Source organism: Dasypus novemcinctus, chromosome 21 (genome assembly GCF_030445035.2).
Source record: "Dasypus novemcinctus isolate mDasNov1 chromosome 21, mDasNov1.1.hap2, whole genome shotgun sequence".
Taxonomy (NCBI): domain Eukaryota; kingdom Metazoa; phylum Chordata; class Mammalia; order Cingulata; family Dasypodidae; genus Dasypus; species Dasypus novemcinctus.
The window spans coordinates 6,980,335-7,006,446 of record NC_080693.1 but is presented as its reverse complement, the minus strand read 5'-3'; the positions used below and the strand labels follow the sequence as shown (position 1 = coordinate 7,006,446).

General features: G+C 41.3%; 1 non-coding gene and 1 pseudogene across 1 annotated transcript; both read right to left on the bottom strand.

The window, feature by feature from the left end:
• Positions 1-12,333: 12,333 nt before the first annotated feature.
• On the bottom strand, positions 12,334-12,438 carry LOC131275163 (U6 spliceosomal RNA). The gene has a single exon (XR_009182598.1). It is a non-coding gene; the product is annotated as a U6 spliceosomal RNA (small nuclear RNA).
• Positions 12,439-14,516: 2,078 nt separating this feature from the next.
• Positions 14,517-25,649, bottom strand: LOC101440094 (double-strand-break repair protein rad21 homolog pseudogene; annotated as a pseudogene).
• Between the last annotated feature and the right edge of the window lie 463 nt (positions 25,650-26,112).

Here is a 26,112-nt window from a genome sequence, read left to right as displayed (position 1 = left end):
CTACCTCACACATCTTCTTCTCTAAATTGTATCTTACAAACGTGTGGTAGATTAGAGTTGAAAAAATGCTGAAGCATTGCTACTAGCCAAGGTCTATAGTTTACATGGTGATTTGCATTTAATCCCAATGCCCTATAAATGCCCTGTTGCCACCTATTACTCCCTACCTTCCCCTCAGAACCTCTGACAACCACTATCTTTATAACAATGTTACATGCTATTCCATTACTACAATATTGATGTTTAATTTTCCCATGGTTGCATTATCCCCTTATATTTTCTCTTTTTCTCTTTCTTCAACCTCAAGAATTTGGGTGTTGTGATGTCCAAACTGCCTCAGATTTAGAGGAGGCCTAGATCTTATAGAGCCAATAGAAGGAGTGGTTTTACTTGCAGTTGTAGATATTCTCTGTTTCTTGGCAAGGGATGGTCCATCATCGTCACTTGTTGGTTGTCCTGGGCAAGGCTGATGAGCTGGAGAGTAGGTGTTGGCCACAACTCTTTTGAGATTCAGAGCTCAACTGGCATATGAACAGACCAGAGATTTAAGTCTCTGAGACATATACTTAAAGGGTATAGTGCTAACTGTAGGCTCATATAAGAGGGCTAGAAGAATCAAGTGTAGGGAAATTATGTATGAGTCTAACTCTGCCACATTGGGGAAATACATTGTCATATACTCTAAGGTAAGGCCCACCAATAGGGTGCTGCTTTCAAGGGATTGTTTGCTTTGCCCATAGTGTCTGATGGCTCTAGAGCTCTCAGGAGCACCCCTATTTGAGCCTTTGCTTACAGTGGCAGTGAGAACTTCCTGAGACATGCATAAATGTAACCTCTGCAATGGCCTCCTGACACATTTTGAAATCTCTTAGCCATAAAAAGGTCTTTTCTATTTGATGTTTTCCTCCTTTGGTGAAGATCTTTTTCCTAATGCATCACTCATTGGTGCCTGGCATTGATCCCTCAGTGCCAGAGAGGCTCATCCATGGGAGTCATATTCATGTAGGAAGGAGAAGGGGGAAGGTAGTGCTTATATTTGCTGTGTTTGGCTTAGATGCCACATTTGAGTAACTAGGAGGTTCTCAGGTGGTAACTGTTAAGCAATAGTTATCATTAGGCTAAGTTTCAATATTATAAGAATAAGGTTCATAGTTACATGCACTCATACTGAGGACTTGACATGTTGGTCTGTTTCCTTTTATTAGGCACTGCCTATGTACTCTAGAGATTCTTGCCCTATATTTGAGAAGGACCCAGGACTCCCCAAGATGGGAATTTAGTATTTTCTTGTTTAATGTGTGGGTCTCCACCCACTGAGATAAAACCCTATGAGAAGATGAACACATTCATATTCCATAGAAGCATGCCCTAGATGCACCCTGTGCCAAACATACCCCCACCACCTACACCTTGCATCAGTGACCCTCCTCAGCCATATCTGCCAAAAAAACATTCTTCCAATTGTACTTCCAACCACAGACCTCCACTTCCCCAGAGTTCACCTGTTCCTTCCTCCAGTCCTACCCACATTTCCATGATAGTCGAAACCACACTTCAACACATCTCACCCTCACACTCCATTACTGTTGACCTCACCCATATCCCTGCACCACCATCAACCCCTTCCACTGCCAAACACTCACTTTCACCTTTTTATTGGGTCAGTTCAGTTTGAGCATTGGCCGACCACTCTCTACTCCTTTCTCGTCCTCTGGTAATCTATCTTCAAGACTCTATCTCTATGTCTGCTCAATATACTTAGGTCATATCAGTAAATCCTGCAATATTTATCCTTTAATGACTGGCTTACTTCACTTAATATAAGGCATTCAAGATTCATCCATGTTGTTGCACATGTCAAAACTACATTCCTTCTCATGCTGAGTAATGTTCCATTATATGTATTTCAATATTTTGTTTATATATTCATCTGCTGATGAACACTTAGGTTGCTTACAACTTTTGGCTATAATGAATAATTCCATTATAACATTGATGTGCATATAACTGCTAATGTCCCTGCTTTCCATTCTTCTGGGTATATACCTAGTAGTGTGATTGCTGGATCATATGGCAATTCTATAGTTACCTTTAGAAGAAATTGCCGAACTATCCTATACAAAGGCTGCACCATTCTACATTCCCTCCAGCAGTGAATGAGTGCTCCCATTCCTTCACATACTCTCCAACACATAGTTTTCTTTTGTTTCATTTTTTTTTATCTTACCCCTGTCTAATGGGGTAAGATTATATCTCATTATAGTTTTGATATGCATTTCCTTATAGTGAGTTATGATGAGTACTTTTCACAGATTTTTGGCCGTTTGTATTTCCTCTTTGGAAAAAGTGTCTATTCAAATCTCTTCCCCATTTTTAAATGGGTTGTCTTTATTTTTGAGAAGTAGGATTTCTTTATATATATGCTGGATATTAGATCCTTGTTGGATAAGTGGCTTCCAAATGTTTTCTCCCATTGAGTTGGCTGCCTTTTCACATTCTTAACAAGCACTTTTGAAGTACAAAAGTCTTTAATTTTGGGGAGATCTGGTTTATCTATTTTTATTCATTGCTCATGTTTTTGTGTGTAAAGTTTATGAAACCATATACTACAAGATCTCATGTATGCTACCCTCTGTTATCTTCTAGGAGCTATACAGTCTTGACTCATATTTAGGTTTTTGATCCATCTTTAGTTAATTTTTGCATAGTGTATGAGATGGTGATCCACTTTAATTCTTTTTGGATATGGATATCCAGTTCTCCAAGCCCCATTTGTTAAGAGATTATTCTGACCCATTTGAGTGGGTTTGGTGTCCTTGTTGAATATCACTTGGCTAAATATGCAGTTCTACATCTGAACTTTCAGTTTGGTTCTATTGGTCAATATTTCTATGCTTGTGCAGATTTGACCACTGTAACTTTGTAGTGTGCTTTAACGTCAGGTAGTCCAATTCCTCCAGTACAGGTTTCCTTGTTCAAGATCTATTTGGTTATTTGAGGCCCTTTATCTTTACATATAAATATAAAAATTGGCTTTTGTCCCTTCACCATTGAGAATTGAGAATCTTAGCTGTAGCTTTTTCATATATACCATTTATAATGTTGAGAAAATTTTCTTCTATTCTTGTTTCCAAGTGTTTTCTTCAAGAAAGAATGCCGTATCTTGTCAAATTCTTTTTCTATGTCAGTAGAGATAATTATGTGATTTTTTTCTTTTGATCTGTTAATATGGTGTATTGCATTGATTGATTTGCTTATATTGAACCATTCTTGCAACTGTGGGCTAAAACCCACTTGAGCATGGTATATAATTTGTTTGGTGTCTTGTTGAATGTGATTAGCAAAGCATTTTGTTGAAGATTTTAGCGTCTACATTCATTGGGAGACTAGTCTGTATTTTTCCTCTTTTTGTGGTGCTTTTTTTTTTCTTTTTACGTATTCATATTATATTTACTGAAACTGATGTACACGTGGTGTTTTTCTTTATATGGTTTGTTATTAGGGTGAAGATGGCATCATAAAATGAGATAGGAAATGCTCCCTCCTCTTCTATTTTTTGGAAGTGTGTAAGCAGTATTGGTGTTAGTTTTTTCAAGAATGAATGGGAGAATTCACCTGTGAGGCCATCTGGTCCAGGGCTTTTCAATGTTAGGAGGCTTTTGATGACTAATTTAATCTCACTACTTGTGATGGTCTGTTGAGTTCTTCTATTCTTTTCTCAGTGTATGTTGCTAGTGTGTTTCTAGAAATGTGCCCATTTCATCTAAGTTATCCATGTTGTTGGATTAAATTTTTCAAAGTATCTTCTTGTGATACTCTATTTCTTTGAGGTAAGTGGTGATAGCCTCTCTCATTTTTTAATTTCATTATTTGCTTCATCTCTTTTTTTCATTGTTTTTGTAGCTAAGAGTTTGTCAATTTTATTAATCTTCTCAAAGAACAAGTTTTTGAGCTTGTTCAATTTTTCTACTGTTTGTTTTTTATTCTTAATTTTATTTAATTCTGTTCTTATATTTGTTATTTCTTTCTTTCTGCTTGCTTTGGAATTTGTTTTTCTAGTTCTTCCATGTGTACAGTTAGGTCTTTTAATTTAGCTCTTTCTCCTTTTGAAATATAGGTATTTATGCCTATAGATTTCCCTGTCAGGATTGCTTTAGCTTCCTCCCATAAATTTTGATATGTTGTGTTCTCGTTTTCATTTCTTTCAAGGTAGTTTCTGTTTTCTTTTGCAATTTCCTCCTTGACCTAATGATTGTTTAACTGTGTTGTTTAACATCCATAAATTTGTGCCTGTTCTGGTTCTCTGCTGCTTATTAATTTCCAACTTCATTCCATTGTGTAAGAAAATTTACTTTGTATGATTTCAAATAAACAAAAAAGATGTGGCATATAATTAGACAAGACAGATGTGACATATAAAAACCAAAGGACAAAATGGCTGAAGTAAGTACTGCCTTTACAATGCTAACATTAAATGTTAATGTCTTAAACTCCCCAATCAAAAGGCACAGATTGACAGAATGGTTTTTAAAAAAAGAGCCATCTATTTCTTGTTAACAATAGACTGACCATTGACCCAGAGACAATAATAAGTTGAAAGTGAAAGGTTGGGAAAAGAAGAAAGATCAGAAATGGACACATTCCTTGAAACACACAAGTAATCAACACAAACTCTGGAAGATCAATTACAAATAAAGAGATAGATTCAGTCATCAAAAATCTCACAACAAGAAAAAAAAATGGTCCAGGACCTGATGGCTTCACAGGAGAATTCTACAAATTGGTCAAAGAATAATTAAGAAAAATTCTGTTCAAACTCTTTAAAAAAAAACTGAAGAAGAGAGAACACTACCTAACATATTCTATAAGGCCAACTTCTCCCTCTTAACAAGGAAAGCAAATTACAGACCTATTTGTTTTATGAATATAGATGTGAAAAATCCTTAAAATACTTGTGAATCAAATCCAGCTGCACATCATAAGTATAAAATAGGGAACTTGAAAATATCTGATTAAAATTCTTTAAAAAATAATACATGATAAAAAGGGTTTTATCCCAGGTATGAAAAGGTGGTTAATATAATATATTCCATTAACACAATGAAGGGAAAAAACACATGATCATCTCAGTTGATGCACAGAAGGTATTTGACATAATCTAGCATCCTTTCCTGATGGCAACAAAAAAAGAGAAATAGAAAAAACTTACTCCACATGATAAAAGACCTGTATGAACACTCCACAATAACACTGTACTCAGTGGTGAAGTTCTGAAAGTTTTCCCTCTAATATCTGGAACAGATAATGTTGCCCAATGTCACCACTAATATTTAACATAATATTTAACAATGTATTGGACATTCTAGCCAGAAAAGTTAGGCAAGAAAAATGAATAGAAGTTACCCAAATTAGAAAGGAATAAATAAAACTTTCACTATTTGCAGGTGACATGATCCTACATGTAGCAAGTCCCAATAATTGACAAAAAAATTATCAGAACTAATAAACTCTGCAAAGTGGTGGAGTAAATGATCAACATTCAAACATCTATAGTGTTTCTATACACTAATAATGAGCAGTCTGTAGAGGAAATGAAAAAAAAAACTTACATTTATAATAGCCACTAAAAGAATAAAATATGTAGGGAAAAGTTTAGCCAAGGATGTAAAGGACATGTACACAGAAAAGTACAAAGCATTGCTAAAAGAAATCAAAGGCCTAAATAGATGGAGGGACAGTTCTTATTCATGGATTGGAACACTAAATATTTTTAAGACATCAACCCAAAATTATCTAAAGATTCAATGCTATCCAAATAAAAATTCCAACATTCTACTTTGCATATGGAAAAGTTAGGTATCAAATTTATTGGAATTGTAAGGGGTCATGAATAGTGAAGATCAACTTTAGAAAGAATAACAAAGTTGGTGGATTAAAACTACCGAATTTAAAGCTTGTTATAAAACTACAATGCTCAAAACAGCATAGTACTGGCACAAAGATAGATATATAGACTAATGGAATCAAATTGAGAGTTCAGAAATAGACCCTCACATATATTTCAAATTGATGTTTTTACAAATCAATATTATTGATTCATATTAATAAACATACAATTCATCCAAGGTGTACAAACAACGGTATTTGCTATAATCACATAGTTGTGTGTTTATCACTTCAATCATTATTAGAGCATTTTCATTATTTCAATAATAAAAAACAAAAAAAAACAAAAAACGGACAAACTAACAGACAAGAACATTCGTCACCTCACAATCTATGTATCCCCCAATGTATATAGTTGCCATTTCTGGCAATTCTATACAAAGTGTATAATCAATGGCTTCCAATATAATCACAATGTTATATATCCATCATGTCAAAAAATTTAGAATAATTTCATTGCTCCAAAAAACAAGACTCCACACCCCTTGACATTCCTTCCTCACAACTACATAACCACTAATCTCCTTCACCTTTATATAATGATTTATATTTAGATTTTATATAAATGGAATTATACAATATGTAGTAGTCTGTATCTGGTCTCCTTCACTTAGTATAATGTTTTTTATTGGTCTGATATTAACATTTTGTAGTATTAACTTACATTTGTTCAGCTTCAAAGAAAAACAGGCTTATATATGCAATTCTACCATATTCATATTTCACATAATATATTTAGTTCATAATAGAACAATCATTCAGTATTTATCCTTTTGTGTCTGGGTTGCTTCATTAAAAATAATGTCCTCCAGTGTCATCCATATTGTCATGTTTCACAACTTCATTTCTTCTTACTGCTGCCTAATATTCCATCATGTGTATACTCCACAATTTGTTTATCCATTCATCAGGTGATGGATACCTGGGTTGTTTCCACCTTTTGGCTATTTGAATAATGCTGCTATGAACATCACTGTGCAGATATCTATTTGTGTCACTGCTCTCAGCTTTTCTGGGTATATAGCAAATTGATTTTGGACAAGGCTCCCATGACCACTCAATCCTAAAAGAGTAGTCTCTTCAACAACTGATGCTGGGAGAATTCAACATCCAAATGCAAAAGAATTAAGGAGGACACCAATTGAATAGCATATACAAAAATTAACTCAAAATAGTCCAAAGAACTAAATATAAGATCAAGGCCTATAAAACGCCTAGAAGATAAAGAAGGGAAGTTTCTTCAAATCTTGTGTTAGTCAATGGTTTTAAAACTGTACACCCAAATTACAAGGAATAAAGTAAAAATAGGTAAGTATGGGAACTCATCAAATTAAAAACATTCATGCATCAAAGGACCATATCACAAAACTGAAAGAACTACTAGTCTATGTGAAAAAATATTTGGAAAATATATATCTGATAAAGGTTTAATATCGAGAATATATAAAGAAATTTTAAAACTCAGCAATAAAAAGTCACAGAACCCAATTTAAAAATGTGCAAAATTGGGAAGCAGACTTGGCTTAATGGATAGGGCATCTGCCTATCACATGGGAGGTCTGCAGTTCAAACCCTGGGCCTCTTTGACCCATGTGTTGCTGGCCCATGCGCAGTGCTGATGCGTGCAAGGAATGCTGTGCCATGCAGGGGTGTCCCCCATGTAGGGGAGCCCCATGCACAAGGAGTGCACCCCATAAGGAGAGCCACCCAGCATGAAAGAAAGTGCAGCCTGCCCAAGAATGGTGCCACACACTGAGCTGACACAAGAAAACACAACAAAAAGAAACACAGGTTCCCAGTGCCACTGATAAGGATAGAAGTGGTCACAGAAGAACACACAGCGAATGAACACAGAGAGCAGACAACTGGGGGGGGGAGGGGAGGAGAGAAATTTTTTTTAAAAATGTGCAGAAGTCTTGAATACACATTATTCCAAAGAGGTTATACAAATGGCTCCAAGTACATGAAAATATGCTCAATATCATCAGTTATTAGGGAAATTCAAATAAAAACCACAATGATCTAATATTTCACTCTCAGAATGAATACTATTAAAAGAGAGAAAATTATAAGTGTTGGGGAGTATGTGGAGAAATAGGAATACTTATTCATTACTAGAGGGAATGTAAAATGGTGCAGCAATGTTGGAAGACACTTGGGCAGGCCTTCAGTTATCTAGGTATAGAATTATCACATGATCCAGCAATCCCTCTTCTAATTATATACCCAAAACACTTGAAAGCAGGGTCTGAAACAGATATTTCCTCACTGATCTTCATACTGTCATTATTCACAATTGCCCAGAGATGGAAACAACACATGCACCCATCAACCAATGAGTAGATTTTTAAAATGTGATATATACATTCAATGAAATATTATTCAGCTGTAAGAAGGAATGAAATCCTGATTCATATAATAACATGGATGAACCTTGAAGACATGATTATTCAGTGGTGTAAGCCAGATGCAAAAGGAAAAATATTGTACAATCTCACTGATATGATACATTAGAATTAGCAAGTTCATTGAGTTGAAATCTAGAACATAGCTTACCAGGGGCCATGTTGGGAGTGATAATTGGAGTTAATGCTTAATTTGTACAGAATTTCTATTTGGGTTAATTGTAAAGCTTTGGAAATGGATGGTGGTGAAGATAGCACAATACTGTGAGTGAAATTAACAACACTGAATTGTATATATGAATGTGTTCCCCAATCCCTTGTGGCTTGCTTGTTGTCTGTTCTCTGTGTGCACTCACTGCATGCTTTTCTGTGTTTTTGCTTGTTTCCCTTTTTCTTGCATCACCTTGCTGAGTTGCTCTTCATTGTGCTTGTGGGCCGGTGGCTCTCTGCAGTGTGCGGGTGAGCATGCCTTCACAAGGGGGCCCCAGGATGTGACCCCCAGGCATCCTGTATGGTAGACAGGAGCCCAGTTGATTGAGCAACAGCCACTTCCCTAATAGTACAATTTTAATATTTTCACTTCAATTGTAACAAAGTTCCCATACTAATGCAAAGTGTCCAGCATAGGGGGATTATGAGAAACTGTATTTTTACATGATTTTCTGCAACTCTGTGACTTCTACAATTAAAATTTTAAAACAAGAATTATATACAATAAAATTTAACACAAAAAAATTTTCTGCAGATATATAAGAAAGCTGAAGAATTCCTTTTTTAAAGCTTATAAATTTATTAGAAAAGTTCTGTATAACATAGCATCAACCGTTTTCAAGAACAATATTAAAACTGATAAGCAACAAAAATCAGACTAAATGTGTAACAAGAAACTAATTGTCTTCCCCCTCCTTTTTATTGTCTTTTTTTAAAAGATACCTAGATCACAGATAATGTTACGTTAAATAATATGAGGTTCCATATACCCACTTCTCACTCACCCCCACTCCTCCCACATCAACAACATCTTTCATCAGTGTGGCACATTCATTGCATTTGATGAATACACTTTGGAGCACTGCTACACTGCATGGATTATAGTTTACATTGTAGTTTACATTCTCCCCCAGTCCATTCAGTGGGTTATGGCAGGATATATAATGTCTTACATCTATCCCTGCAATATCATTCAGGGCAATTCCAAGTCCCCAAAATGCCCCCATATCACACTTCTTCCCTCTCCCTGCCCTCAGCAACTCCCATGGTCAATGTTTCCACATCAGTGATACAATTTCTTCCATTGCTAGAGTCATAATAATTCTGTAATAGAATACCAGTAAGTCAACTCTAATCCATATTTTATTCCTCCATCCTGAGGACTGTGGGATGGTGATGGGCACTCCACCTCTAAATTAAGAGGGAACTTAGATGCCACATGGCTGATGGATGGGATTCTCCTGCTTGCAGTTTTAGACTCTCTCAAGTTTTCTGGTGTGGTGGTTGACAATCCTTGCCTCACTGTTAGCTGACCTGGGTAAGTCCAACCAACTGGAGAGTAGGTGTTGCAACTCTGCTGAGGCTCAGGTCACAGCTGGCACATGGACAGTCTAGAGAATCAGGTCTCCTGATCATACACCAACCCCAGCACCAAGCACAGATTCAGTAACAGTGACAGAAGAGGCATGTATAGAGAAGTCATATCTGAGTCCAACTCCATCACACTCAGGAGTACAAATTCCAAAGTAGGGCCCACTGGCAAGGCACTGAACTTAAGAGCCATTTGCCATGACCATAGAACCCTGTGTGTTTCCATCGCCCTCAGGAGTACCACTATCTGGGGTTGTATCCACTTTAGCTGTCTCTGGGATCCTGCTGAGACGTGCTTAAATGCAACCCCTCTGATGACCTCCCAACTCATTTTGAAGACTCTTAGCCATATAATCTCACTTGTCTTTACCATTTCCCCCTTTTATTCAAGGTCTTTTTCTAGTCGCATCACCAGCTGGTGCTTGGTAGCGATCTCTTGGTGCCTGGGAGGCTCATCCCCAATATTCATGCCCCACACTGAGGGGAAGGTAATGGATTTACATGCTGAGTTTGGCTTGGAGAGTGGTCACATTTGAGCAACATGAAGGCTCTCAGGAGGTAACTCTTAGGCACCTTGAAGCTCTAGGCCTAGTTGAAATTTCAAGCACAGAGGCTCATAAGCAGAGTTATCAGTACATAATAATTTATTTTATTTTTTATATTTTATTTTATTTTTATTTTTTTAAAGATTTATTTATTTATTTAATTCCACGCCCCCCCCCCCGCCCCCGGTTGTCTGTTCTCGGTGTCTATTTGCTGCGTCTTGTTTCTTTGTCCGCTTCTGTTGTGACAGCAGCACGGGAAGTGTGGGTGGTGCCATTCCTGGGCAGGCTGCACTTTCTTTTCACACTGGGCAGCTCTCCTTATGGGGTGCACTCCTTGCATGTGGGGCTCCCCTACACGGGGGACACCCCTGCGTGGCACGGCACTCCTTGCGCGCATCAGCATTGAGCATGGCCAGCTCCATACGGGTCAAGGAGGCCCGGGGTTTGAACCGCGGACCTCCCATGTGGTAGACGGATGCCCTAACCACTGGGTCAAATCCGTTTCCCAGTACATAATAATTTAGACAAACTAAACTAAAGTAAAAAATAGATTGGGGTATTAAAAAATGAAAAATATCATAAAACTTTTTTTTGATGTTTTGCCTGTCATCACTGTAATAGGTGTTTCTCCGTATGTACAATGGCAAAGCAATCTCTTCCATTTCTTAGTGTGTACATCCTTTCCTTTTTCTTAATTTTTATTATGTCTTCAAAAAAGTTTTAGGTCACAGTAAAGTCACATATAGAATGCAGGGGACTCCCATATACCCAACATCAAACCCTTTCCCCGTTCCCCAATAATGAACTTTTTACATATGGATGTTACATTTGTTACAACTGAAGTACAGATACTGAAACATAGCTACTAATCATGGTTCTGCTTTGGTTTACATTATGGTTTATATTTTAGACTCTACACTTTTATAAATTTTTGGTTTACATTATGGTTTACATTTCTACCTGTGTGGAGCTGACCCATGTGCAGTGCTAATGTGCACAAGGAGTGCCCTGCCACGGAGGGTTGTCCCCTGTGTGGGGGAGCCCCACGTGCAAGGAATGCACCTCCGTAAGGAGCGCTGCCCAGCATGAAAGAAAGTTCAGCCCGCCCTGGAATGGTGCTGCACACACGGAGAGTTGACGCAGCAAGATGACGCAACAAAGGGAAACATAGATTCCCGTGCTTCTGACAACAACAGAAGCAGACAAAAACAAGAAAATGCAGCAAATGGACACAGAGAGCAGACAACTGGGGGGGGGGGGGGGGGAAAGAAGGGGAGAGAAATAAATAAAAAATAAATCTTTAAAAAAACAGTATTTAAGACTTCACAAATTTAAAACATTCCACATAATTTAAAACTTATTGGATGTACACTGAAGTCTGAGTTTCAAAAGTAATTTTTCCTCCCCATAAAGGGTTAACACTTAAGGTGGGATATTTAGTGTAATTTTGCCCTAAAAAGTTAAGACTTTTGATAATAATAATAGTGACATAATTTCTTTGCTATCTAGTCTGTTAATAATAAAGCCATTATTTGGATGTGCATGTGTGTGTGTCAGTTTCTTCACTTAAATTATAGGAAACCAGAGAGGATTTTTAAAGTTCCAAACACAGAAGAGTGCAGCACTGGAAAAAGAGATCAGTACTAAAATCTATAATACATATCAGGGAAGTCATTCGTTTTCACAGCATTGTCTGCTTAAAGGTTAAGTAATCCAGGCATATAATTTCCCATCAGTCTGTCCTTTTAAAAGGAATGGTGTTTACTTAGGTTTTATTTGTTTTTCTATGAACAGTTAGGGAGCTCTTTTTTTTTTGCCAAAGGGGATTGTAAGTCATATATATATATGTATATATTTTAAATATGGAACACTTCACAAATTTGTGTGTCATCATTGCACAGGGACCATGCTAATCTTCTCTGTATCATTCCAATTTTAGTATATGTTCTGCCAAAAAGAGCACTATAAGTCATACTTTATATAGCATTTTATCTGATTATTTGATCTGTTATGAATTTCTACTTTATTGCCATTAGATTTTTTTTAATGGCATATAAAAATATTTATTGGTGGTAGAACATCAGTAGTCCAGACAATTCTATAGCAACATTGGAACAAAATTCAACTCCCTTGACATTCATAAGCTAAAGAAAAATGAGACCTGGGTAATATGCAGAGGACAGAAGTCTACCACTCAATACAACCAAAACACAAAATTCTCTTCCAGCAAAAAGATGAAAGAATTCTAAACCAGGAGGTTGCTCCCTCACAGTGTCTGACCAAAAGTTAGGAGACAGAAGTTTAATTAAGGCCTGAAAACCATTCCCAGCCCTGATTTTAATGCCATGGCATCTTCCATCAAAGAAATTCTGAACACGTTTCAACATCTCTTGGTGAAGTTAGCATGGCAGATATCATCTTCCACATTTAGCAGGAAAGTGACCTTAGATGGTTGAGTGGAAGTGGAAAGAGCTGTACCTTGAGACAGCCTCTGTGCCAGCACTTAGAAAATTCCATTTGACTTGCAAACTGAATATGGAAATCAAGTTGTTGATGGAAAAGAAGTGGTGCCATCATGACATCATTCCTTTTTACACAGTCTGTTTTTCTGCCCTTAACCACACTTTAATCACTGTAGGCAATGATTGAGAGTCAAATTTGTACCATAAAGCAAGGTCACAGCAGTAATGGAAAAAATTATCAACACTTATAAAATTTGGAAAATGCAACATGAAAAGTTTGTGTGTGTGCATGTAAGAGAGAGAGAGAAAGAGAATGTTAACACACACAAACCCAAAAGAAAAAATAAAACATCTGCTTTTTATTAGCAAACATTCAAAGCAAGGGGCAACAGTAGCTGAAGTTTACTAGTTTAAAAAAAATCCATCATCCAGACACCTTGATGAACCAAAGCTCTCTGAGAAACTTTTACAAAACATTTATTGTACAATGTCCATGAAAACCACATGGTTTTAGAACCTCAACAGCTTCAGCATTTCAGTTGTCTTGATGTTCCAACATCATCTAAGGAATATTCCTAAAGCTTCCAGTTCCCACATGTGTTCATGGATGGGATTATCGGAAAGATCTGTCTTCTTCACAGCCTGATGTCTCAGCTAGGGTTTGCATGTCTGAATCACACCCATCACCATCACATACTTTCCCATTGGATCCATAGAACAGGCAAGAAATATGAGGAAATTAGCCAAGAAAAGTGCTCCAGGCAGCTCAGCCAGGCAGGGAAGGAGCTGGGAATTCAACCTAGATCTGTTCTGACTCCTGAGCAGTCCAGGTCAAATCAACTAACCTCCAGTGGGAATCCAAGACTCTCTGGGTGGAAGGACCCTCACAGGTGAGGAAGTGGAGAGGGAAGGTCCACGCATCCTCCGAACCTCCTTAGCTTAAACTTCACACCCGCCTCCCAGTCACACCAGTGGTCACGTGCAGCACCCTGCACTTCCTTACGGCTCCACTGGGATCAGCGACTGGGAAATTTGTCCAGTCTGTGTCCCCCTTCACCCCCACCCCAGGCATGTCTATCTGGTCTCTGCTGCAGCCGGCGCCTCCCACAGGTCTGGGGCACTGTACTGTCAATGAGCATTGACATGAGATGGGGTTCAGTGCATGTCACTCAAAAAGAAAAAAATGCTGGTTCCTCGGACTGTTTATGTGCCAGGCACTGGGCCAGGTGCTGGGGAGACAACTGTTCTTCTGGAGTTCAGTCTGTCAGGGGTTTCCAAGTGTGACCCCTAAGACCAACAGCATCATCAATACCTGGGAGCTGCCTAGAAATGAAAATTCATGGCCCCACCCAGACCTACACTCAGAAACCCTGAGGGGGGAGCTCAGCCCTCCAGTTAGTCCCATACAGGCCCATGTGAGCACAGCTGGGGTGAAAGAGGCAACAGTGCACTCCAGCCCAAGGTGGTTCCTAAAGGAGCCTGCAGGAAGGGCCCTGAGGGAGGGCTTCCCCGGGGAAGAGGTTTTTGAGTTGAGTCACTAGGGATGAAGAAAACTTTCCAAATACAACATTTCCTGCTCAAATAATGTGAAATATTGGTCCATGTGTGGCAATGATGTCACTGTATGGTTCTTCCTGTATCAGCTCAATAGTTTACTGCTTTTTAAGAACCCAGAAGCTGTAGAACTTTGCTGAAGCTTGTTTTCCGTTTGTGTTTCATCATAGTTCAAGCAAATTTATAGATTCAGCTCCTGTTTTAGCAAGAGCTCACTGAAGACCAAGAAGTTTCTGTTGATTTCTTTTGTTCCATCTTCTTTCTTCTTGATCCTGATCACCCCCAGAAGTATCTTCATTATCTTCTTTCTCCTTTTCCTTCTCCTTTTCTGGCAGAAGTTCTAGCCCTGGTATTAGCTGACAGATATTTGGAGGATCTTCTGGAGGGATGGGGTCTTAACATCTGCTCAACTGGCTGAGGAGGCATCACAGGCTCTGGGTCAACTTGCCCAGCCTTTAGTTAACTCCCTTAGGTGGTGGTAGGGGGCATGGTTGCCTCATCCATATTTGTTCTGCTGGTTTCCATCACTGACTCCTGGAGGTGGCCCCATTCTTCCAATATGGGCTCATCGATAACATCGTGTTGCTGATGTTGCTGTTGCTGCTTATCTCCGAGAGGCTCAGGATTTTCAAATTCTTTAAGGAACTCACCTAAATTATCAGCTTCTCCTCCTTTCCTCCTTTTTGTAAGGTCTTTTGATACAAGGGTATAAGGCAGTGTGTAAGGAGCTTGAGTAGTCTATTATTCCATGAAGTCTGAGCAGGTAAAGAGAAGTGTTTCCATTCCTCCAGTCTCTTTCCACACCATCAGTTTCTTGCTGGGTGGAGTCAGATCCAAAGTAGTAACAATATCAGAATACTCACTAATTTGGGCTCTAATTGTCTTGCTATCCAATCCTTTGACATTGTCGATAATTCTTCTTCCTCTTGGCTCTTGTTTCTTTGACAGAGATATCAATAGGTTCCAGAGCAAATGCTTCTTCATTTGGAGCAAGCGTTGTTTGATCAGTCATAGTTGGCATTGGTTCAACAGGATCTATTGACTCAGGACTACCAGGTCCACCTATTGATACATTATCATCTTCATCCATATCATCATGTGTAGGCTGTTCTGGCAACATCACCCCTGCCTCAGAGATTGCAGGGGGATTGTAGAAGATATTGCCATCATTATTACTAATGAGTTTGTCACCTAATATACGACTATCATTTCTGTCTCCTAAATCATTCTTATTTTGGTCTTGATAGTCTGGATGTTTAATTTTCTCATTCTGATTGCTGGTGCTCTGCTTAGGGTCAAGTAAGAGGTTGGAAAATCTCTCCCTTTTGTCATCCTCAAAAGCACCGCCTTCTGTCATTATCTCATTGTCATACATTCCAACGCTGCCAAAATCATTTTCTTGTAGGACAATGGTGTTCCCATCTTCCTCTCTCATGCGTATCTCTTCCACTCTACTCTGTTTTAGGCTGAACAGCTGGAACACATTGATGTCATCTAAGTGAGACAATGGTTCATTAAATCATGAAATTCTTAAGGTAAGGTAATGGCATTATAAGGTGCTTTGCAATTTGCCTCAGGCAGGTGGACAACATCTGGCTGAAAAGCCATCTTTATCTTAATGAATGCCTCACTACAGTCTGCAAGGAGATATTTGGCTTTCCTGTGATAGATTGGAACTACTCCCAGTAAGAGATGTCCTGATGCTAGTAGTGTCATCTTCACCTTGGGAGAGAAGATACTCTCCATACTGTTCTCTAAATTACATCCTAACACATGGGCCTTGGTGAGCTCCTTACCCGTGATGAGCTGCTAGCCAGGGCCAGGCTGAGGGGCTTTGGGAGGGGAAAGGGTCAGGGGAGCAGGCAGAAAGTGGGCAAACCCTTGTGCAGTGCAGCTTCAGACGTCTCCCTCTGCCCCAGTGCCCCTGCCCCTGCTCATCCTGCACTCACCTGAAAGGACTCATCACCATATCCACACTTCAAGAAATGTTGAAGGAGTCCTTTAAGGAGAGCATGATGATAGGTGCTGAAAACATTTGTCTCCACAAAGGACTGAAAAGCATCAGAAGTTTTAACTAGATGGACAATTATATAAGATTGTTTCCTAATATTAAAATCTTTGCAAAATTTAAGCAACTGTTGGCACAGAAATACAACTCTGTGGTTTTTAACATACCTATTAATTAAGTAGAAAATGGATACATTATTATCCAAAGTAAACTATTGGAAGATTCTTATAATATAGCTCAAGTTGTATGTATCAGACAAAGTTAATCCATGATGTGTTATATATGCATACTTAAAATAAAATGGCAATCAACATTTGATAAAGAATTATAACTAGCAATCCAACAAAGGAGACATACTTAATCAATAAAAAAAAGAAGGCCTAATATCAGACCAAAAAAACCCACATTATTCTGAGTGAAGGAGACCAGACACAGAGTACTACATATATTATGATTCCATTTATATAAAATATACTTATAAATCAATTTATAAAGATGAAATTAGATTAGAGGTTATGTAGGGCTCGGGAAAGAATGATAAGAGAGGTGGAGTCTTTTTGGAGTAGTGAAAATTGTTCTAAAATTTCTGAGATGATGAATCTACAACATTGTGATTATACTAGAAGCCACTGATTATACGCTTTGGATAGATCATATGGTATGTGAATATATCTCAATAAACTGCTTATTAAACAAATAAATAAGTGTGCAAGAATAGCCAGAAGTAGAGCTATGTACAGTAGGGGAAACAGAGAGAGTTGAGAGGTTAGGAATTTTTTTTTTTGTCTTATTATTATTATTAAAATAATGAAAATGCTTTAGTAATGATTGAAGTGATGAATGCACAACTATGTGATTATATCAAATACCATTGATTGTATACTTTGGATGAAATGTACGCTTTATTAATATGTAACAATAAAATTGATTAAAAAATGAAGGCCTAGCAGGGGAAACATGGAACAAGGGACAAATGGGACCAAACAAGTAACAATACAATATAATTAAACCTAAAGATATCTATAATTACAATTAATTAAATAGTCAAACACCACAATTAAAACAGAGATTTTCTCATGAAATTAAATGCCATACCCAAATTTACCTTGCCTTCAAAAATGCACTTTAAACATAAAGAAAAAAAAGTTAAATATATAAAAGATAAATAAAAATGTACACGTTAACACTAATATAAAGTAGACTTCAGGGAAACGGACTTTGGCCCAGTGGTTAGGGCGTCCGTCTACCATATGGGAGGTCCGCGGTTCAAACCCCGGGCCTCCTTGACCCGTGTGGAGCTGGCCATGCGCAGTGCTGATGCGCGCAAGGAGTGCCGTGCCACGCAAGGGTGTCCCCCGCGTGCGGGAGCCCCACGCGCAAGGAGTGCGCCCGTGAGGAAAGCCACCCAGTGTGAAAAGAAAGTGCAGCCTGCCCAGGAATGGCGCCGCCCACACTTCCCATGCGGCTGACGACAACAGAAGCGGACAAAGAAACAAGACGCAGCAAATAGACACCAAGAACAGACAACCAGGGGAGGGGGGGAAATTAAAAAAAATAAAAAATAAAAAATAAAGTAGACTTCAGAGCATAGATTACTTTCAGAGATAAAGAAGTTAATTCCACAGTGATTAATGGATCAAACAAGATAACATCAAAATATGAAACACTTCTCTAGCAAATAACACAGCCTCAAAATATGTGAAGGAAACTGATAGAACTAAAAGGAGAAAGAGACATCTGAACAATTATAACAAGAGATTTTAACCTTCCCTCTTGCTATTAACTTCTTCTTTTTTTTAAAGATTTATTTATTTATTTATTTATTTATTTCCCCTTCCCCCCACCCTCCCAGTTGTCTGTTCTCTTGTGTCTATGTGCTGCATGTTCTTTTTTGTCCACTTCTGTTGTTGTCAGCGGCACGGGAATCTGTGTTTCTTTTTGTTGAGTCATCTTGTTGTGTCAGCTCTTTGTGTATGCGGTGCCATTCCTGGGCAGGCTGCACTTTCTTTCATGTTGAGCAGCTCTCCTTATGGGCACACTCCTTGCATGTGGGGCTCCTCTATGTGAGTACACCCCTGCGTGGCACAGCACTCCTTGCATGCATCAGCACTGCACATGGGCCAGCTCCTCACGGGTCAAGGAGGCCCGGGGTTTGAACCACGGACCTCCCATGTGGTAGTCGGATGCCCTAACCACGGGGCCAAGTCCACTTCCCTGAAGTCAAAGATCCCTATTCTGTATGGGTTCAGTCTTTTGGGTATTGTGGACTTGCAGCCCAATACATGGCCCTTTGATAAATGTTCAATGTGCTTTTGAAAATAATACAGTTTGAAATTTTGTGGTTTAGTGTTCTACAAATATCAACTGGGTCAACTTGGTAAATTGTGTTGTTCAAATATGTAAGGTATTCTTATTTTTATCTGAATTTTATCAGTTTCTGTGTACCATCTATTAAATTGTTTCAATACAGTACACTTTTTCCATTAGTTCATTTTGTTCTCTTAGTTTTGCTTCATATACTGTCATGTTATTTCTTTATACATATAAAATTTTCATGCCATCTAATTTGATGCATATTTCAAATTGATATTTTAAATTATAAAGATAAAAAGCAAATACGTTTTTTGCATTTTGGCATTGGCCTCCAAATTAGTTTGTGCAAAACCAGGGAATAAATTGTTGAGGGTAAAATTGTTTTTATGGAAAATATAAAAAACCTGTATTTAAATTTATTTCATTGCAATTATTTTGAATAATATTTATGTTTATATATTATCAGCTACACAATGCATTAATGCAATTACAAATATAGATAATATATAAATGCACATTCATATACATGGGATATAGTAACATTTTACTATAAATGTTCTGCAATAAAGTATCTCACAAAATAGTTTGAAACCACTATATTTCCTCTTTCGATTGGTGGCTGGTGGGTGCAAAGCTGGTGGGGTATCCCCTCTCAAAGCCACTTTCTTTTCTTTCCTGGAATCTGCCCAGGGAAAGTCACCTGGGTTTCTGTTTCAATTTCTCCTCAGGCGCCGATGTTTCCTGGGGTGGTGGGATGTGGCCTGTGGGTATCTAGTGTCTGAGAGGACTCGTTTCCTGTTGTGGCCACCCCAGTACTTGCTCCCTGTGTGGTTTGTCCTCTTAGCTCAGTATCGGCCTCATTTTAGAGGCTGAGTCAGAGACTTGCAGCCTCTGAGATGGAAGGCTTTTGCTGTCGCTGTTGAAACCAAGGCCCACATTGGGGAACAGAGGAGGGGTAGTGCCAGAATGGAAGGGGTAGGAGCCCCCATCCCTCCAAAGGTCCCTCTCAGCCTCCCGCCAGCTCCCACCCAGCGCTCAGCCCTCAGCCCCTCAGCACATTCCCTGAGTGTGCCTTTGCCCCCTCTGTGGCATCTTTTTCTGCCCCTCACTTTTCTGCCTGATTCATTCTTCAAGACTTGGCCCAGTATCACCTGCTCCAGGAAGCATTCCTGAATTGCCTCTCCCTTAAGCCCCACTCCCTATGCTGAGAGGTGTCCCCCTCTCTTCCCAAATCACTAGACCAATGTGGCCTCTATTGGAAAGCTTGTTATTTTCACACCGGACTCAGGCACCTGTCCTTGGCCAGCCCCAGCCCCCCAGGCCACCTCTCCCACCCCCACCCCTGCCTGTGCTTAAAGGTGCTGTGGCCTCATCACTCTGTTGGGGTCTATCTGCTTCTTGGCCCTCCCTGACTTGTGAGCTCCTTAAAGGCTGTCTTAAACCTTTAAATTTTTAACAGCCTTATTGAGCTTTAATTCACCTACCTTACAATTCTCCTATTTATTTATTTATTTTATTATGAAATTTATTTTTTTTTATTTTATTTTTTTTATTTATTTATTTTTTTTTATATTTTTTTATTGACTTTGTAATAATATTACATTAAAAATATATATGTGAGGTCCCATTCAACCCCACCCCCCCCACCCCCCTCTCCCCCCCCAACAACACTCGTTCCCATCGTCATGACATATCCATCGGATTTGGTAAGTACATCTTTGGGCACCTCTGCACCTCATAGACAATGGTCCACATCATGGTCCATACTCGCCTCCATTCCATCCAGTGGGCCCTGTGAGGATTTACAATGTCCGGTGATTACCTCTGAGGCACCATCCAGGGCAGCTCCATGACCCAAAGACGCCTCCACCTCTCATCTCTTCCTGCCTTTCCCCACACCCATCGTCCACCATGTCCACTTTTCCCAATCCAATGCCACCTCTTCTTTGTGGACATTGGATTGGTAGTGTCCATTGCACCTCTATGTCAAGAGGAGGCTCAGATTCCACATGGATGCTGGATGCAATCCTCCCATTTTTGGTTGTAATCACTCTAGGCTCCATGGTGTGGTGATTGTCCTTCTTCAACTCCATCTTAGCTGAGTGTGGTAAGTCCAATAAATCAGATTGTAGGTGCTGGAGTCTGTTGAGGCTCAGGACCTGGTTATCACATTGTCGGTCCAGAGATTCAAATCCCCTAAATCTATCTTAAACCCTAACGTTAACTGCACCTCTAGCACATTAGCATGAAAGTCTTATGAAGGGAGATCCCATCTGAGTCCAGATTCCTCACACATAAACACCATTTCCAAAGAAGGGCCATCTGCCCTGGTAGTCAACCCCATCGGCCATGACCATAACTCTCATGGGTCTCTTTAGCCTTCATAGGAACCAATATCTGGGGGTTGTATCTGCTTTATCTGTCTCTCTGACTCTGCTCAGTTGTGCATGAGGGCAATCCTTCTGCCAGCCTCCAGACTCTTTTTTAGAAACTCGTAGCCATATAAACTCATTTCTCCTTTCCATTTCCCCCTTACTTTAGGTCAAACAGCATTTTAAAGTCATGTTATTTTATGTAGACATGGATACAATTCTCCTATTTAAAGTGTACAATTCAATGGTTTTCGTATATTTATCACAGTCAGCTTTAGAACATTTTCATCACCTCAGAAAGAAACTCTACCCATTAGCTATCACCCCCTTACCCTTCCAACCTCCCCTAGTCCTTGGCAGCCAGGAATACACTTTTTGTCTCTATAGATTTCCCTATTCTGGATTTTCTTATCAATGGAATTGTACAATATTTGCCCTTTTGTGTCTGGTTTCTTTCACCTGACGTGATGTTTTCCAGATCCACACATGTCATAGCATGTATCAGTTCTTCTTTCCTTTTTATGGCTGAATAATATTCCATCATATGCCTATATCACATTTTGTTTATCCATCATCTGTTGATGTACATCTGTGTTGTTTCTACCTCTTGACTATTGTGACTGAGGCTGCTAGGAGCATTTGTTTTGTATGGACAAATAGTCTCATTTCTCTTGGGTAGATAGCAAGGAGTGAATTGCTGGAGTGTATGGTAACTCTGTGCTGAATTGTTTGAGGAACCACCAAACTGTCTTCCAAAGCAGCTGCACCACTTCACATTCCCACCAGCAGTGCATCAGGCTTCCAGGTTCTCCCCTTCCTTGCCAATACTCATCATCAGTCTTCTCTATTACAGTCATCCTAGTGGGTGGCGTGTGGCGAGCCTTAAACTTTCCGTTTACTGGAAAGTGAAACCTGGTGGGGGAAGCACGAGCCCCGAGGCAGACACAGGGCTGAAAGCCACGTTCTTCCAGCCCTGCTCGGGGCACTCGGGGCAAGGTCTTATCACACTGCTCAGCCCCATCGCTCTCTCCTGTGGCATGCAGTAAGGGTAGGTGGTTTAAGAAAAACAAAAGCAACAACAAATAAAAACAAGAAAGAGTAGGTGGTTGACAAGTGTCCAACTGATGAATGGATAAACAAAATGTGGTATATACATACAATGGAATACTATGCTGCTGTAAGAAGAAACGAAATTGGGACACATGTGATAACATGGGGGAACCTTGAAGACATTATGCTGAGTGAAATAAGTCAGACACAAAAGGACAAATATTGTGTGGTCTTGCTAATATGAACTAAATACGAAGAATAAATGCATGGAGTTAAAACCTAGAGTATAGGTTATTAGGAGATAAGAGGAGGGCTGAGAAGGTGTACTGATGCTTAATATATGTAGAAGTTTTAATTAACTTGACTGTAAAAGTGTGGAAATGGACAGAGTTGATGGTAACACATTATAGTGAGTAGAACTAATGCAGCTGGTTTATAAATGGGGTTGTGGATGAAAAGGGTAATCTAGGGATGTAAACATCAATTGGAAGAAAGCTAGAGAATAATCTAGGGACTGAATAACATATTGAACACAGAGGTGGATAATTGTGGTTCATAGTACAAATATAAGTGTCCTTTTATGAACTAGAACAAATGTACACCACTATTGCAAGATGGTGGGAATGTGGAGAAGCAGTGGGAAAATACAGTTAATGTAACCTATGGACTATCATTAACAGCAATAACTTTAACATTCCTGCATCAGTGTCAAAGATGTACTGTTAATAATAGAAGGGTATGAAAAAATATGCCAAATGTATGCCATAGACCATAGTTGGAGGTAATAGTCTGATGATATTATCTCATAATCTGTAAGAAATGTTCCACAACAATGTAGTGTGTTGGTGGAGGGTTGTTGTAAGGGAATTCCACACATGTACACGTGTACAAGTTTACAACTTCTCTAATAAAACTAGAGCTTTTAAAAAAGAGTAGGTGGTTGAAATAATGGAGGAGAAAAGGCCCTAAAGGACATATGAAAATATTGGAATATAGACTGGAAGTTTTATATTGATGCTAAAGCTCTTGAACTTGATAAATCTGTACTTGAAGTGGTTATGTAATCCTTGCTGTTAGGAAACATACATGGGAGTGTTATGTGTTCAGGGAACATGATGTAACAACCTTTCAAATATTTAGAAAATAAACAGATAGTTGGACTGATGACAGATAGCTAAAAAGACAAATAAAGCAAACGAAACAAAATGTTAAAAGCATGGCTCTGGATATGGGGTGCGTGGAAAGTAGTTTATTGGAGTTCTATGGGTTGATTTTGTATTATTTTTGCAACTGTCCTGTTAGTTTGAAATTATATCAAAATAAAAAGTTTAAGGGAGGAAAAAGAAAAGAGTGAGTGGTTTTGAGAGGTGGTGAACATGCAGTTCTTAGCACAGACGCTGGCGTTCAGAGGGTGCTCATGAGCGCAGCTAAAACCTGAGCTCCCATGACGACCGCAGGCTCCACAGCCCTGCACAGGGCCGCGGAGGGGGCCCTCACCAGCGGCCCTTCCAGGGGGCTCTTGTCTCCTTTTTGAGACTCAGCCTATGGCGCCTCCTCCTGCTGGTTTGAATTAGAAGGCGGCCGATGCCTTCTGGAACACCCAGGGAGAAACGTCATTGTTGAAGGTCAGTCTTCTGCTGGCAGAGCCCCTGCCCTGGCCTGGCATTCCAGAGCACAAGCCTGGCCGGCACAGTCGGAGCCTTGGCCTTGGGCCTCCCTCCGCCCGCCTCCTGCCCCTCCCCCGGCTGTCCCCTGGGCCTGGTGCACACTGGATGGGAGCCGAGACAAGGAGCCTCTGGCTGTCCGAGCTCAGCGGGGCGGTGCAGTGGTGGATCCAGGTCTGACTCAACCCCCAGCTGGCAAAGGCCCGGGTGCCTGGCGCAGCGCAGAGGGGGTACCCTCTGGAGAAGGGGGTGGGGAGGCACGGGGAAGGAAAGGGCCAGCAGGAAGGTGGCAACAGGTTGGTGGGACACTAGGCTTGGACAAGGATGGGTGCAGTTACTGCTTTTTTTTTTTTTGAGGTACCGGGGTCAGGAATTGACCTCATTCCTCGAATGTGGGAAGCCGGCGCTCAACCACTGAGCTACACCAGCTCCCCTGAGTTGATTTTGTTTTTGTTTTTAGGAGGTACCTGAGATTGAACTCAGGACCTGGTACATGGGAGGCAGTCGCCCAACCGCTCGAGCCACATCAGCTCGCCTGCTTTCATTTTACAGATGAGGAAGCCCAGGCTTGGGCACAGCTAGGAATGAGTGGTCTGGGGACGGGAAGCCCAGGTGGGCTTGCTCCCCACGCTGCTGACAGGAGCGCGAGCGCTTCAGGAGCCGGCAGGCGCGCGCCCACGGGAGAGGTTTAAATACATTGTCGTGGCTGGTTTCCTCGCCAGGCCTTGCCCTTCCCCACCTCCCTAACCGGGTAGCAGGGGAGGGGCTTGGCTGGGCCACCAGCAGTCAGGGCCTGGTGACCTCCTCGAGGCCGGCGAGCGCGTGCCCGAGGGCCCCTCAGAGGCGCGGCGGGTGTCAGGCCCGGGGCGCCCTGGTGAGGCCCGCGCAGCTCGGGGCCCGCCCGCCCCTTCCTCTTCCCTTTCCCCGCTGTGCGCGGCTTCTAAGCGCCTTCTGCCCCGCGAGGACCCCCGGGTGGGCGCTGGGCGCGGCTGGCACCCCCCACAACCAGCTGGCGTTTCCGGGGACCCCCCTCTCCCCGGGGCCTAGGTGGGAGCCTCAGCCCCATCACAGCTGTGCGGGGTGGGGTGGGCTCGGGGACCCGTGCTGAATGAGGCCGCTCCGTGTTCCCCCGCGGGGACCCGTGCTGAATGAGGCCGCTCCGTGTTCCCCCGCGGGTGGTTGGGGGATGAAGCGCGGGCGCGGGCCGTGGGCGGGAGCAGGGCTGGCCGCGGGGTGCGCTCAGCCATGTCCATTTTAGTGATTCCTCTTCCCGGCCTGGGCTGTGGCCCCCCTTGGCCGGGATTCCTTCTCTTTTCCTGTGTTCTTTTCAACCCCTGCCCCTCCCGTTAAAAAGAAAGCCGCACCTGTAACAAAACTAAGGCTCCCCCGAGCGTGGAGGAGAAAAGAACTTTACTAACGATCTTGCAAGAATGGGTGCACGACCTGGATAAAATGGCCGGCGCGCCGAATGGCAAGAAATGCTCCCATTTATACCCCCCAGCTAGCACGCAGGGCCCTCCCTGGTCCCCACTGCCTGGCCCTTCAGGGGTCCCAGCCTCTCCGTGTGGCCTAACTAAGCTCGGCGACCTGCGCCAGTCCCTGCTCCCGCCTCTCCACACCGCGGGCTGGGCCTCGGCGCCGCCTCCACTGCTGGCGGCTTTTCCAATTTGGCGCCGTCTTCACTGTTGACTCCGCCCCTTCTCACCATCGGCCCTTCTCACCATTGGCCCCGTCCCCGACACGCACCATTGGCCCTTTCACCATTAGCCCCGCCCCCGGCACTCACCATTGGCCCCCTCGTTTTGGCGCCACTTTTCAAATTCCCTGCGCGCCAAAGCCGCCGGAAGCCCTTTCCCTCCCTCCCCAGCGCAGAGCGGCTCCTGCTCCCACTTTGAGGAAATTAAACTTCGCCCTTTCCCACACTCCCCGAGGTCCATCCTGAACCCCACCTTCTCTCCAGAAGCCTGCCTGGACCTCCCCAGCCATGGGACGTCCCCGTGCAGTCATCTCTCAGGCACTTGGAATTTTTTTTGCCCCTTCGGGGGTGAATTTTTTTCTTTTTTTTAAAGTCTGGAAGAAGAGACCCCCACAGGATGACGAGGCTGCCGGGGGTGGTGAGTTACAGATGATGGGGGCTTTCATTTCCCACCGCGCGTGTGTACCCACCTTTCCTGCGCGGTGCGTCATTAAATTTAGCTGGAAGAGAATTCCA